This window comes from Kogia breviceps, chromosome 1 (assembly GCF_026419965.1).
Source record: "Kogia breviceps isolate mKogBre1 chromosome 1, mKogBre1 haplotype 1, whole genome shotgun sequence".
In the NCBI taxonomy this organism is placed as follows: Eukaryota; Metazoa; Chordata; class Mammalia; order Artiodactyla; family Physeteridae; genus Kogia; species Kogia breviceps.
The window spans coordinates 10,869,393-10,884,450 of NC_081310.1; the positions used below are offsets into that span (position 1 = coordinate 10,869,393).

A 15,058-nucleotide genomic window follows, 5' to 3' on the forward strand; every position below is an offset into this window, starting at 1 on the left:
TTTCTTGTAGATGTAACTTCTTATGGAAAAAGTGGATAATGGTAACAACAAGTGCAGAACTCCCAAATTCTTGACTGCTAAAGTGCCGTAAAGTAAGTTTCAGTTAACTCTGAGGCTGAGTTTATCATTTTAAATAGTCAAAATTTTAAAAGGAAAGTTCTTGAATGGCCTTTCCTTTCTACCTTGTATCAGGGTTTGTTACCTTTTTTTAGCTTAAGCGGAAATGGTATCTTCTCCTAGTCACTGAGAAGTTGAGTCACCTCATCCTTTTCTACCTACGAGGTAATTGCACATTCAGAAGCTGGAGGAAATGGCCAGGGAATACAAAGGAAACGCAGATAAATAGGATGCGGTAACAAAGGCCAAGAAAAAGGAGGAGGCTGAGATATATGGCCTTTAACTTCTATGGTTATTCTGTTTGAGTCTAAATAAGTTACAGAAAAGGAGTCATAACTCCACCCAAGCCTAGTGAATCCATTAAATAGAGGGGTGTACAAGTGGTTGCCTGAATGGATTAGATTGCCTTGATCTATGCCATAAAGAATGTTTTATGAAGGTTATCATTTTGGTTTGTTTCTTCATGATAGAAATGTACAATTCCCAGTGATTGGTTTAGACGTAGGCAGAAGCAAAACTTAGTTTTGTATTTGTGCCTGTATCTATGTAGATCCTGTTATATAAATATTTTGTTTTATGTGTGCACCAGAGGGCACTGTGCTTCTGGTCTGTATGCAGTGTTTATACAGCATTGTGAGAAATGTATAAATCCTATCAGCGATGCATATTTACAGAAGAGACTGAGGGGTACTGAACATGTTCCGTAAAGCATCACACAATTATTGCTCTGTGTTTGTGCGTGTGTGTGTGTGTGTGTGTGTGTGTGTGTGTGTGTGCACGCTTAAATAAGAAATCCTTTAGTCCAGGTAGTCAGAGCCTGGTCACAAGTCTACAAAAAAGACATTCTACTCTTTAACATGAAATGACAAATACTAAAGATTTCTTTCTGACATGCAGCAGGAAACGGTCAATATATTATGAGTCCAGCTGTATTCAGTTTTACATGTGTTTGTGGGTTTAGCCAGCTTTCTTTCACAAATTGAGTGCAGCTACTTGAATTTCAGGCTGTGAGAATGTCTTCTATTTCAGCATCCTTCAGGAGGATTTTTAACAGTCAGTCAGACAGACTGATGCCAGAGAATGTCTCCATGATCTATGGGCATCTCTTGGGAGGTCTGAGATGTTGTCTTGTGTGTGATTGTTGTGGTTCGGCTTATCGGTTGATCAGCTATGAGTTGCAAACATGGCTTGACATGTGTTTAGAGGGTCTAAGCTGAATGAAAGAGACATTTTTTGGATCACCACAGTGGAAGGTAATGAAACATAATGCCTTGGGATTTGTTTGCAAGTCTCACGCATTCCCTGTAGTTTTCATGGGACTCTTCTTAAACACCTTCAGTAACCCTCTACTCCTAATCCTTCCTGTGTCTTTACCTTTGTGGCTTGAGTAAATGTGGATGGAAATTGTTTATTTATAAACAATGGAATAAGATGTCCCTGTCCTCCGACATGGACCAGACTACAACTTATATAACCTTTGAAACATTGGCTAATGATGCTATGATCACTGACGGTTGCTATAAAATGGGCAGTATAATACACTCATGAGGACTCTTTTGCCTTGGCGCTGTGAGATATTTCATCTGTCCCACTAGTATTTCTCCAGATTTCAGAGAATGCTATCCACTTATCCATTTGATATAATGGATCTGAGTTCTCCCTGGTGAAGTTGACCTTATTTTTGAGATACTAGAACATCCCAAATCCAAGGATTAGAATAGCTTCCTGGATTTTGGCTTTATTTTGTTTTTACTTTTGTTTTTAATATTTGTCTTAAAAATAATTATTAGAGACTTTATGTTTCACAAATGTTTACTCTAGCTATATAATTGGTGAATCTCTAAGACATATAGATGAAAAATTAGTATTTTTCCATATTAAGCACTAGATTTATCATTTTAAAAGACCACATAATTTTGAAAAGTGATCAGCCAAATTCTGCTAGTGCTTATTATTACTGTCATAAGCTTCTTTATGCTAGGTATTGCGTTGACATAATTTCTGAAATTCTTTAGTTACGAATGTGAAACATATTAAGCCTGTTAAAATAATTAGGTCAAATTTCTTTCAGTTGTCTGTTTTCATTTTATCTTCTTCTTCAGTAACATATTTTTCTTTTCACTTCAAATACAGAACAGCAAGATCATAACAACTGAGCATTACTAGAATCATAGTCAGGGCTTAAAGAAAAAAAGTACCACTTTTTCTTGATAGGCTGCATTTTTGTCAACTGTCAAAGCTTATGTTTTAAATTGAAGTGTATTATAAAGTATTTTTAGGTTTTATTCTGAAGCTACATTATGAAATAAAAGGGGATTATTTTATGAGCAGATCGTTGAATTGAAGGTGTAGAGTGAGCTGGCTAACACTTAAATTGTTATTTGGTTAAATATTAAAAATTGGATTTTCTGCTGTCTTTTTGGAACTTAGGGTAGGCATTTTAAGTACGTGTTCTCACTCTTAGAAAGTGAGCTATGCCTAGAGAAATTGTGCCCCATTTGAAGCATAGAATAGGAGCACACTTGGCCCCTTAATAAGCTGGAGCCTTGTGACTACAGTTATTATGTTCTCGAAACACCCTCAGGCAGTATGCCTACCAGCAAATGCATAATTTTTTCCAGGCGGTGGAAATCCTCATTCTTTTAATAAGTTATGGAGTTCTGGATGAGGGACATGCTTTTAGTAATCCAGACACCATTATCTTGCACCACAGATATGAATTCTAAGGTCAGATGGGTGGTGATTTTTATTTCCATAAAATAGACATTTCACATATGTAAATCTTCAGATACGTTGCTAGAAAATAAGTCTTTTTTTTTTTTTTTGGCCTAACTTCTACCATTCTTTGCCTAACCACATGTGCAAGTGAATTATGGGGGAAATGATGATGCTTTTCTTACAACTTTAAAAAATAATGTTATTAATTATTAATATTAATATGTCATATTACCACTTAGCTTGCTTCTTCAGAGCACTTTTTCAAAGTAAAATTTGAGTGAGAATAGGAAAAAATTGAAATAAACACGATGCCTCATGGGTCTTCCTGGTAATGTTCCCTGAGAAGAATTTTATTTAAAGAAAGACTTTGAAAGGAGAAGTCAACCTAGAAAAAATAAGTGTATGGACACTTCATGACAGGGGTTTAATGAAATAGTGTGTGGGGACGAGGCGGGAGCTCTTGAGTAAATGGTTCTGGAACTTGGGTAGCCATCTGAGAAGAACAGAAGTCAGGTCTCTTTCCAATACCATATACACAAATGTGCTTTATATGGAATAAGGATCTAAATAAGAAAGGCAAAAATATTAAGTTTCTAGAAGAAAACAGAGGAAAACACTTTCAGATATGTAAGGATTTCATAGAATACAAGGTGTTAAACAACCAAAATAACCTGATCAGTTCAGGTATGTTAACATTAACAGGAGTGTAGCCACCAGCAGTATCCTGGATAAATCTCCCAAGCAGAATGTAAAGTGAAAGAAGCACAACAGGAAAACTTTGCACATAGTATGATTCTATTATATGACATTCGCAAAACAGATACAAGTAATTTACACTGTTTAGATACGCATAACCAAAGACGGTTGGTAAAACCTTAAAAAAAAAAAAAAAAAAAGCAAGGAAATGACTATAATAAAAATCAAGATAGCAGTTATCTCCAAGGGGAAGCCCCCATAGGTAACTGACTACATCTTTGGAATTAAATCTTCTGATACAAATCTATTGGACAACTGGTGTTTCTTTGTATGTTCACATATATTAGTCAGTTTTGCTTAGTAAGTATATCCTTGATCTAATCTACATCCTTTGTTGTTGATAGAGGTCTAGTAAAACCGTGTTAGATTGTTACAGTCAAGGCTCCTGGGGAATCAGACCTCTCTATCTCAGCAACCTTGTGTATTCCCTCCATTATTGGCTTTGGGCTTGGCCTTCCCTTGTCAATGTGACATCAGCAAATATGATGCAAGCAGAAGCTTATAAAAGTGCTTGTGCACTGGGTTTGCCCTGAATCTGATCTGAAACTATCCTGTGAAGTTCAGTCTGGACCAGTAGAGCAGGAGAGGCCACATGGAGCAGAGAGGAACCAGGCCAGTTGATGTCCTTTGGACCTGATAGCCACCAGACAGAAACAATCACCGGACAAGTGAGGTCATCTTATGGTAGTCAACCCAGCTGAACTGGTAGAAAATAGCAACCACGTTAGTGACCCTAGGCATACTGGAAGAACCAAACAGCTGAGCCCAGCCAGTACTGCTCATTCATTCACAGAATCATTAATAAACAGACACAAAATCTTGCTCTAAGCCTCTAAGTTTTGGGGAGGTTTTCTGTGTACTGCATGTAATTGATACAAGTATTTTCCATCAGGAATATAAATTGGGCAGGTATTTATTAATGATATAAATAATGTGGAATGGTAATTATATCATTTATGAAGAGCTTTATTTAAGAATGTATACAATTTTTTTAAGCGTACAGGGCTGTATATGAATTGTATCTGAATAAAACTGGAAGAAAATAACATGGAAACAAAACTACAGAGAAGATTAAAAAAAAAGAATGTATACAGTTTTTTAAATAAGAAAAGAAGGGGATTCTGGTTTAAAATGTCTTCTAAATAGCAATCCCTTACAGAATCACTTCAAATTTCCTGCTAAAATAGTATGAATCCATGGGGGTACGGGGGACTGAAAAACTCACAGCAACACAATCACTCTGGATGGTGTTCAACTTTCTGCCGGAATATGAGCGGCATTTCAGTGGTTATAAGAATCAATGATTAGCAAACATATTTTAATGCTTAAGATAGAGCAAGCCTAATAGTCTTGACAGAGGTGACACTTACCTTAAATACAGGTGGGGACTGCATCATGACCATCAGCTACCTACTCAGAAACCCAGAGCTGTCCTCTAATAGAAACTATGCAGCCCTCTCTCTACTGCAGAGCCCTGCTGTGTGATGTAACCAAAGTATAAATCATCATCTTTCTTTCCCACTACATTTGGTGATGGCAGTTCCCAAGAATAGCGTGGTAGGTAGAGATTTTGCCAGATAAATATGTCCTGTGCAATATTTGGGACATACTTATACTAAAAAATAAAATTTAAATTCTAATAAATTAGAACTTAAAAAATTTAAATTCTAATTTAACTGGTTGCCATATATTTTATTTGCAAAATCTGGCCACTCTTGGAGGAAATAAGTGATTACTGACATTGGTGATTATGTATCAGTGACAAGGACTCTCAGAAGTAAATTTGGAACAGGAAAGGAAAGAGCCCAGACCGCAGTAAATAGAGTTTCTCATGCACTTTATTTGTTTAGACTGTCAGAGAAATTAATGTCCCTGTAAATCCTGACTTAGAAGAAGACAGCCACACATTGACAATTAAGCCCAAACCTCTAAACTTCAGTGCACTTTCCAGCAAACATAAGAGTGAGTGAGAAAAAGTGACACACACACTCTGTCTCTTAGCAGATCTTGGTATTGGCAGATCTCTCTATTCCACATGATAGAAATAAAATATAATACTGTAATAGCACCTTTGGGCTTGCAGTGCATAACTGTGTGCCTGTCACATTGTAGGGAGGTTATCCTCACTGAAGAAAGAAAGGAACAAGTAAAAAATGGCAGAACAAAAGAAATAAAGATTTATCATAAAGATTCGGTGGAAGAGATCACCACTTTATGCTCCCTCCCCGCGCACACACACATACACAAGCATATACACACGTGCACGCTTGGTCTTATCAATAGGTTGTAAGAAACCATGACATCTACAAAACAGAAGAGATGGTAAGGAAAGAATACTTTGAAAATACAAAGGAATTGTGTAGGGTAAGGTAATACTGCAAATAAATTAAATTTAGCAACAGGAATAAAATCCACATTAAAAACCATGACACACAGAGTTAAGTGTAAAAACTGCAAATATGGTTATGAAGTTGAATGGAAATTTAACATTTCCAATTCTTGCAAGAGACAGTATTTAACATGAAAGATAGTGATTAAGTTTAAATCATTTGGGTTTATAAGCTCAGACGATATAAATAAATATCTAGAAGAAGGGCCATGTTAAAGATTGAGTACAATCTTTGAAACATTTAAGTGGAGAGTTAAAATTTATATTTATTTAAATTCTGAAAATAGGAACTGGAAAAAATAAGTTTAAATTATTGCAAACCTTAAGGATAAAAACATGTAGATATAAAAAGCAGCATTATATCTTAAATTTCCCTGCTTCATATGAAAACAAACATACAAAAATTTAAAGATTAAATAAAACTAATAAACAACTTAAAACAAGGTGACTGCAGAAAAGTATAGTTAATGTAACGAACGTAAAATTTCAAGCTCTGAAAATAACTATTGTAATTGGATTAAAACATTTACTTAAATATGCCACTTATAACAAAGTTACCTAAAACAAAATTACACCTAGGAGAAAAGGCCATAAAATGTAAAAAGATGATCAATTATCTTAAAATCCATATAATACTAACTAATGAATATTATACTAGATCTTCTAAAAGCAATTGGAAAAAATATAACCGTAACATGAGATTTTAATTTACCATTCTTATTCTGCATGGATAAAATAGACCACAAAAAAAGTAGTGTAGGGGTGGGGAAAGGCAGATAATTTGAGTATTGAATTTAGTACAATAGTACCAAATTTTGTACTAAACATGTATACTTCTTAAGAACATACATGGGATACTTATAAAAAAAACTTTAAACACAATATATCCCTACATTTTAGGGGTGTTGAAATGTAACCACGTAGCCTTAAAACGAATTATTCAGAATGTAAATTTAAAGCAGTTAATTCAACTATTGGCTCCTAAAATTGCAAATTCAAAAATATTTAATGTCATTAAATATGATTTATTTTCAAAGATATTGAATATTATGAAACATTCTTTCCTATTGTTTCAATTATAAAGTTAAATAAAACATACAGGGCTTCCCTGGTGGCGCAGTGGTTGAGGGTCCGCCTGCCGATGCGGGGGACGCAGGTTAGTGCCCAGGTCCGGGAGGATCCCACGTGCCGCGGAGCGGCTGGGCCCGTGAGCCATGGCCGCTGAGCCTGTGCGTCCGGACCCTGTGCTCCGCAACGGGAGAGGCCACAACAGTGAGAGGCCTGCATACCGCAAAAAACAAACAAAAATCAAAACATACAAAACCCCCAAAAGTTAAAAACAGAAAGTAGGGTTCATGATTTTTCCCATGATCTTACTTTTTTAGTATCTAAACATACAGGATATAAAGATAACAAGTAAATGTTTCCAATGTATCACTGGTTGGAAAGTTTTATAGATTTTTCCTTACATTTTTCTGTAATGAGTATGTGGAATTCATATGATCAGACAAAATACTAAATGTCATTAAAATATTAAGATGAGACATACGTTACTTGAAAAACCACTTCCAAATAATTAACAGTAAAATTATGAGAATTTACCAGGATTATTTAAATAAAAGTTTTTAAAAATGAAGTAAATTCTCTCTTTGAACATTAACACCTAGTTTAAAAATAATTGTAATAAAACACCTTATATCACAAGTAAGAACTATAAAATGAGTCAGTAGTGTTCTATGGAACATATATATAGTGTAGACTAAGAAAGGGGTAAAGATGGAACTAAATACTGTGCTTTCATTATGTGATTGTGCTTTCACATGCCATTTAATTTTCCAGACAACCCTCATATAAAAATTCCCAATTTACAGATTAATAAAATAAAAACATAAACCTGTTGCCCTTTTGTTTACCCCTCCTATTCCTGAATATCTGTCCTTAAACTTATGATACTGCTCTAAAATCACCTGTTGACTCCTCTGAACTATGAATGCCTTAGAGGCAGGACCTTTCTGCTTTCTATTTTATATTTAAAATTTTATATACCTTATTTTATTTCTATATTTTTATTTGTCTTTATATTCGTAGAGAGAGCAGTTGCTCAATCATCAAAAGCATCAGCTTTAGATTCGGGCTGCTTGGTTTCAAAGCCAGCCCTCATCCCATTGAAAATATCCTCTCTTGATTGTCAACAAGGAGACACGAATTGTTTCTGTCTGTCACTAACCGACTGTGTTACCTCAGATTTAGAAATTAATTTCTCAGACCTCAGTATCCTCTTTTGTAAAATTAAGGGTGCTCTAGATCTCTAAAGATCTTTTGTGTTATAAACTTCAAAGCTTGTAAGCCCAAAAGCAAAATGGAAAATGTCAGAACAAATACACGGCAGAACATAACAAAAATCAACTCATTAATTCTTCTATCTGCATTCTTCTGTCTTTTGTAAAAGTCACTTATAAATGCTTTTAAAAAATAATATCTAAGAATGTCTCACATTACTCTGTGTTCATTTGTACTTAAACATAAATTTTGTAATAATTTCCCTTTTCTTCATCACTCCAATTCTTTTCTATTTTGTATATGTTATATTGAAGAATCTATACAGAGAATAAAGCTATTTTTCCTAGGTGGTTGATTTTCCATAAATCCTTCCATTAGTCTGTTAGCACACTTTACAGTCAGTGATAAATCAAGGAGAGTATTCTAGGTAGTGATTTTATAAATAAATAACCTAAATTAATTGAATACATCTATTAAACAACTGTATTTACATCTCTAATTTTGAGATTAAACCATAAAATAAATTTAAATTTTTGTTACTTAATTCTAATTCATAATCAGATATGCATATGAATTCATACTTCATTCTTTAGTTGACATTGGAAAAATTTCAGTCAGGAATAAAATAGAAATATTAATTCAAGGCTTTAGGAATTATCGAATTTCAGGAAAGCTAGTTCCTAATGAGGATTGTATTATAATCTCATGATCATAAATAAACTCCATGCTTTGTAACAATAGAATTTATAAATAATAATATTTAGTCTAATAGTGCATTCATGTTTGTTTCTATTAAAATGAAAAACTGAACAGAAGTCCTAGTTCACACAATTATCCACAAAAGAGGAAATAACAATTATGATTTTTTGGCATACAGACAAATAAATTATTTGATTAATTCTCTCTCTAGTTTCATCTTACCAAGCATTGATACTTCACAACCTTTATCTCTGTGGTCTTCTCACAAATTTAATTGCCAAAATTATTGTGTTGTTTTCTTTTGTTATTGTTCTGAGGCATTTGAATTGCTAACATGCATTTTTTTTTTTTTTTTTATTGAGCACTGTTCCAAAAGTGCAAAATTTTAAACTAGAGAAAAAAGCTGAGTAATATTAGTTTTTTTAGGGGTTTCCTTGGCTTTTTCCTTGAGTGTGTGTGTATTATGTGTATTTAAAAGGACTGTTATGAAAAAAAGTCATTTGCGTTATATTTCTCATTGTAAGTAAGAAAAGGTCCTAAAATGGCAGTTATTATGTCTTCTCTGCTTTAATATAAAATAAAGTAATTGCTATTTAATTGCAATACTTTAAAAAATTTCTAACTCTTAAAGTATTAGTCATAAAGTTAAGATTAGGTTATTATCTCTTTTATTTTAACAAGCATGTAATATGAATTACAGTAAAAGATTACTCACCTTCATATTATACCTTCCAAAGTTAAAGCTGAAATTTATACTGAATATTTATGGTTTTTAATAGAGTTTATTCAATATCTATAATTAAATCATTATTTTATAGAAGTAACAAGTTTTATTTTTTTAAATTACTTTTCCTATAAATTGCTTATTATCCCCATTATTTTCGACTGGAATCATAATTCCATAATCTGCCTTAGGTTGTAAAAATTATCCAGTGAAATTCATTTGGCCTAGAGAAGAGTTTTACATCAGTTAATTAGAAATATTTATTAATGGAATTTGCCTCAGACTGAAGTGATATATGAAATACATAGATGTTCAGCAAATGTTGGTTGAAAAAAATTACTCAGTGTTCAATTCATATAATCTTAATTTTCCTTTCATCTATTTCTCTAAATATTCCAGTAAACAAAGGCAATGTAAAACATGTACTACTTATTACATCAAAAAAACTTAATATTTATTAATAAACCATTTTAGTTTAAATGTAAAAGCTTATAATCTTGATTATAGGCACAGGAGACATTTTCATGCTCTTTGCTTACTATTACACAAGTATTAAAGCTTTTCTGAATGTTTTACCCATAGTCAAGAAACAGAGATTCCACAATATTTGGAAGTAGTTCACTTATGTAAAAGTTTATTGTGAAGCATCAGTACCTCAAAACCTCACTGTATATGTTCCACAGACATATGATTACTTTTGTGTCTGTCGCTACTTTTTTTTAGTAATCTTCTCTTTTCCACATAGGTGCAGGCTCCCGGTTCTCTTCCTTTTTGACACAGTTGAAAAGAGGCAGAGAGAATGGCCTTGCCATTCATTTGCAAGTCCTTTTTCTAACAGACATTTCCTTGGCTGCTCACTTAAATAGATATCAGCAGCTCACTAATTAAACTACCTCCCTGTCAGCCTGAAATTAGCAAAGGCTCTGTTTGTCTGTGGCCTTGTATGCTGTCCTATCTTAAACACACCACTATTATCCCAAAGCAGAATAGAGCATTAGATTTAAATAAACACACCCATTTAAAGTTATAAAGTATTTCCTCACAAAGTATAATCTTTCAAGGATTATCCATTGTATAAAAAAGTGTTTTCTATAGTTGTCACTAAATTCATTACACATAAGAATACTTTTTCACATTTATTATAAAAAACAAAGGGATAATAAGTTTCTTTGCATTTATCTTTTCAGAAGATAGACTGTTTTAAATACAAAATCAAAGATTCGAACAATTAAAAATGCTCTTCCTATTCATCTATTCAAATTAATGATATTTAGCTCATGCTGTGTAATCTCCATCTATAATATTACTGTCAAGTGGTCATCAACCCTTTCTTTAAATGTTTCCAATGATTGAGAACTCACTCCATCCCAAGACAACTGAATCAATGGATGAACACTTATGACTCTTGGGAATGCCTTCCTGGTGAAGAGCCAGAATTTGTGAGCTTCCATCTTCTAACTACTGTACCAAATCTACCTCTTCATCGTTTCTTTACATCATATTACCCAGATGTGCTATTAATCATTAGTTTTGCAGAAATCATACTGCTCTGTGTATGGCAGTTTGACTCTCTTACTGCCAAGAGGACTGCATGTGTGTCCATATCTCATTGAATGTAATATAAAAACATTTTGGCCCCATTTGACAGATCTATCAAGAATTTTCTGTTCTTGAACATTGTAAGCCAACATCCGCTTGTATTTCAAATCTGCACATTTGAAAAGAATGTCTCGTATATATTCATTTGCATTAGTGATAAAAAATTATAGATGAATAAGAGTGAAAACAGATCTCTCAACGAGATCATGAGAAACCCTCCAACTAGATAAATTTCAGTTTTTGTAATGTTCAAAGCCCTTTATCAACAATTTCAAAATCCCAAAGTTCTGAAGTTGAGCCTTTTTTCTCTTAGCACATTTGGTTTCAAAACCTGCCCTGCCCTGGACAGAAGTGAGGCTATAGTTTTTATTTTTGTACTTAATGCAAATATTCATATGTTGCATTTTAGGGACGCTGAGGTATTTAATTATGGGTTGATGGTTTAGACTCCACCGAGGATATAACATAAGGTATATACACCTTATACTCTATATACCTCATTTTCCCTCTACAGTCTGAAAAACTCTGAACTCAGATGCAGTTGACCTCAAGGACTTCAGATAAAGCCCTGTGGCTCTGTATTAACTTCCAGGCTTTTCTCTAGCTTCCCCATTAGAATATTACTTTTGACCCTGTTAAAATGCAAACAAGGCACAGTTGGATCCCACAGGGCTGCTTCGTGGCCTCAGGTGCGCTGGGCAGGGAAAGAGTAAGTGCGAGTCTAGATGGAGGGCCTGGGAGAGCGTGATCTGGGATGTGCTGAGTGTCTGGGGAGGCTCAGAGGACGGGGAATGGAGCCTGAGGTGCTGTTGCTGGCACCTCTCTTCCCAGAGGGAGCCTGCTCTTGTGGGATATCAGGAGTTACACCGGGCAGCGGAGGATTCCTGGGATGAGAACCACTTGGGTACCCCAGGTGCCAGAGGCCCCTGGTCCCAGACTCACCTGTAAGGAGCCTGGTTCACACCACCCATCAAACAAACCCCAATCCTTCAACACACCTCCCCTATAACACACAGATATTTTACAGAATACTGACTTATTTGTTGATCTATTAGGTTAAAAATGCCATCTATGGAGGAAATTAAACAGATTTTCCTATTTGTCATTTACAAACTTTTCAAACGTGTATGAAATGCAATCTAGGACACTCCTTTTCCATTTTAAACTTTGAAATTATATTTGCAGATCCTTATTTTTAGATTGTGACCTTGTAATCCTTATACTCTATTGAAAAGTTTTTAAACCTTTTTTTTTTTCATTTGACCTTTAACTTAAACTACTTATTTGAGGGCATTATATTAATTTAATCCTGCTTATAGAATAGAGAGATAAAAGGAACTAAGAGTAGGATAGAAAATGAATTGGCATTATAGAACTAAGGTTTCAGGCCTGTATCTGTCATTTAGTTTTTGTGTAAACGTATAAAATTGTATCACCCCTCCTTGTCTGTGAGTCCTCATCTAGTAAATGAGGATGACAGGAAATTCTGTTAAGTTTATTTCTCACCATGAGATTCCATTGAAGCAGAGTCTTTGTTGGTGTCTTTTTGACAGAAGCTATTTCATAAATGTTAATGATCATGAAGGATTTTATTGCTGCATATAGAAATTAAATGTTTGTAAATATGCCATAGAACTGACTGCATAGTTTTTCTTTAGGATCAATGTTTGAATTTGTTTTGAACATAGTTTTGTGATTTAAAGACTTTTACTTAGTGAACATCATGTCTGAACATAAAGATCTCAGATTTTTCTAGAATTTCTAAAGTTCATGTGTAATTTTTCAAGATAAATAATCTTAGTTGCTTCTAAAAGGAGAATGATATTGAAATAATCTAAGATACATGAATTAAAAACTTAAATCTGTTGGAAGGTAAAGAAATTTCCATTGTTGACCCTGCCATGATAATTTAGTTACTATGTAGTTTTAGCAAATCATGTGAGATATTTTTTTTTTATTTTATAAAGAATCCGAATAGTTGCTTCCTATAATCAAACTCTAAACATTCAATGAATGCATTTTACATTATATTTTAGCTTTCGAAAATGCTTTTTGGTATCTGCTTAAGGAATTGTAGTCTAGTAAGATTCTTAAATGTTATGTTATATTTGCATATTTCAGATTAAAGCAGTTTGATTCAAATTATTTTTCTGAAAAAACTAAGGCATTATGAGTTTTCCTTTAATTTCACCAATGGAAAAAAAAAATTCAAATGAGAGTAAAAAATTGGCTCAGCATGGACTTGAGGATATGGGGAGGGGGAAGGGTAAGCTGTGATGATGTGAGAGAGTGGCAGGGACATATACACACTACCAAAAGTAAATTAGATAGCTAGTGGGAAGCTGCCGCATAGCACAGGGAGTTCACCTCTGTGCTTAGTGACCACCTAGAGGGGTGGGATAGGGAGGGTGGGAGGGAGGGTGACGCAAGAGGGAAGAGATATGGGAACATATGTATATGTATAACTGATTCACTTTGTTGTAAAGGAGAAAATAACACACTTGTAAGACAGTTATACTCAAATAAAGATGAAAAAAAAAATTGGCTCAGGACACAGGAACTTAATACCTTGAGTCCTGTTTTTGTGCCTATTTATGGACTCAGGTGCCTTATTAGAGGAAACGGGACTTATTGTTGATATGATATGAGGTTAGTATTATATTTCATAAGACAGATTCTCTACCTCTATTTCTGGCATCTTAACCATCAAAATTGGGCTCATACTTTAACCCTTCCTTGGCACTCTTCGCATTTTGAGGTTTACTGTTCAGGCCTTACATTCAAGTTATCTTCTTTCTGCTTCTGGCCTCAGTAATACTCATAAATTAGATCATCAAACAGTTAAACATCTTTCTACAATTAATTCATTCAAAATACACACACACACACACACACACATACACACACATCTTATTATAGAAAATAGTAATGAACTGGTACTTCTGTCTTAGAAGAAACTTTTTTTTTAAACTGAGGCATAATCGATATATATATACAATTGATTATATATATACTTGATTATATTAGTTTCAGATGTACAACATTATTATTTGATATTTGTACACATTGCAAAAAGTCCACTGTGATAATTCCAGTCAACAGTCATCACAATACGTAGTCACAAAATTTTTTTTCTTGTGATAAGGGCTCTTAAGATCCACCTTCTCAGCAACCTCCAAACAAGAAATGCAGTATTATCAACGATAGTCTAACCATGCTGTACATTACTCTTGATCTGGATTTTGACATATCACTTATATTTGGTTAAATATAAAGGAGTCTTATGCCATGCTTTTGTTATTTTAAACTTCAAGATAAATTAAAACTGGAAACTAAAACCACATTAGGGTACTGGAATTATATAAAAACACTTTATATTAATATAGCCAATTTCAGCTGAAATAGTCTTCATTACTTCTTTATTGGAACATTCATATGAACATCATGCCTACATATGAGCAAAACATTTTTCTTTCCTTGGAAGAGTAAAAGGTAGAGTGTACGGGAAGTCACTTTCACCTTTACATCTGCTGCCCTGAATTATTTCAGAGTCAAAAGGAAAGAAACATACTCACTTCCAAGCCTCTCTCGTTCTGTGTCTTCACACACACACACACACACACACACACACACACACACACACCTACACACACACACCCCTCTAAATATGGTACCATTAAACAAAGTAGATAGAAGGTATGATTTCAAATCAGAAAAGACTTGGCCACATCCTACTTTGCCATAGGCAACCAGGGCAAAAATGAATATAGGTAAAT

The 15,058-nt window shown here is 34.0% G+C and overlaps 1 protein-coding gene across 4 annotated transcripts in view; it reads left to right on the forward strand.

Moving 5' to 3' along the window:
- Nucleotides 1-15,058, forward strand: part of BRINP3 (BMP/retinoic acid inducible neural specific 3) — a 431,007-nt gene that overhangs the window by 23,173 nt on the left and 392,776 nt on the right. The gene's annotated exons all lie outside the window — the stretch shown is intronic.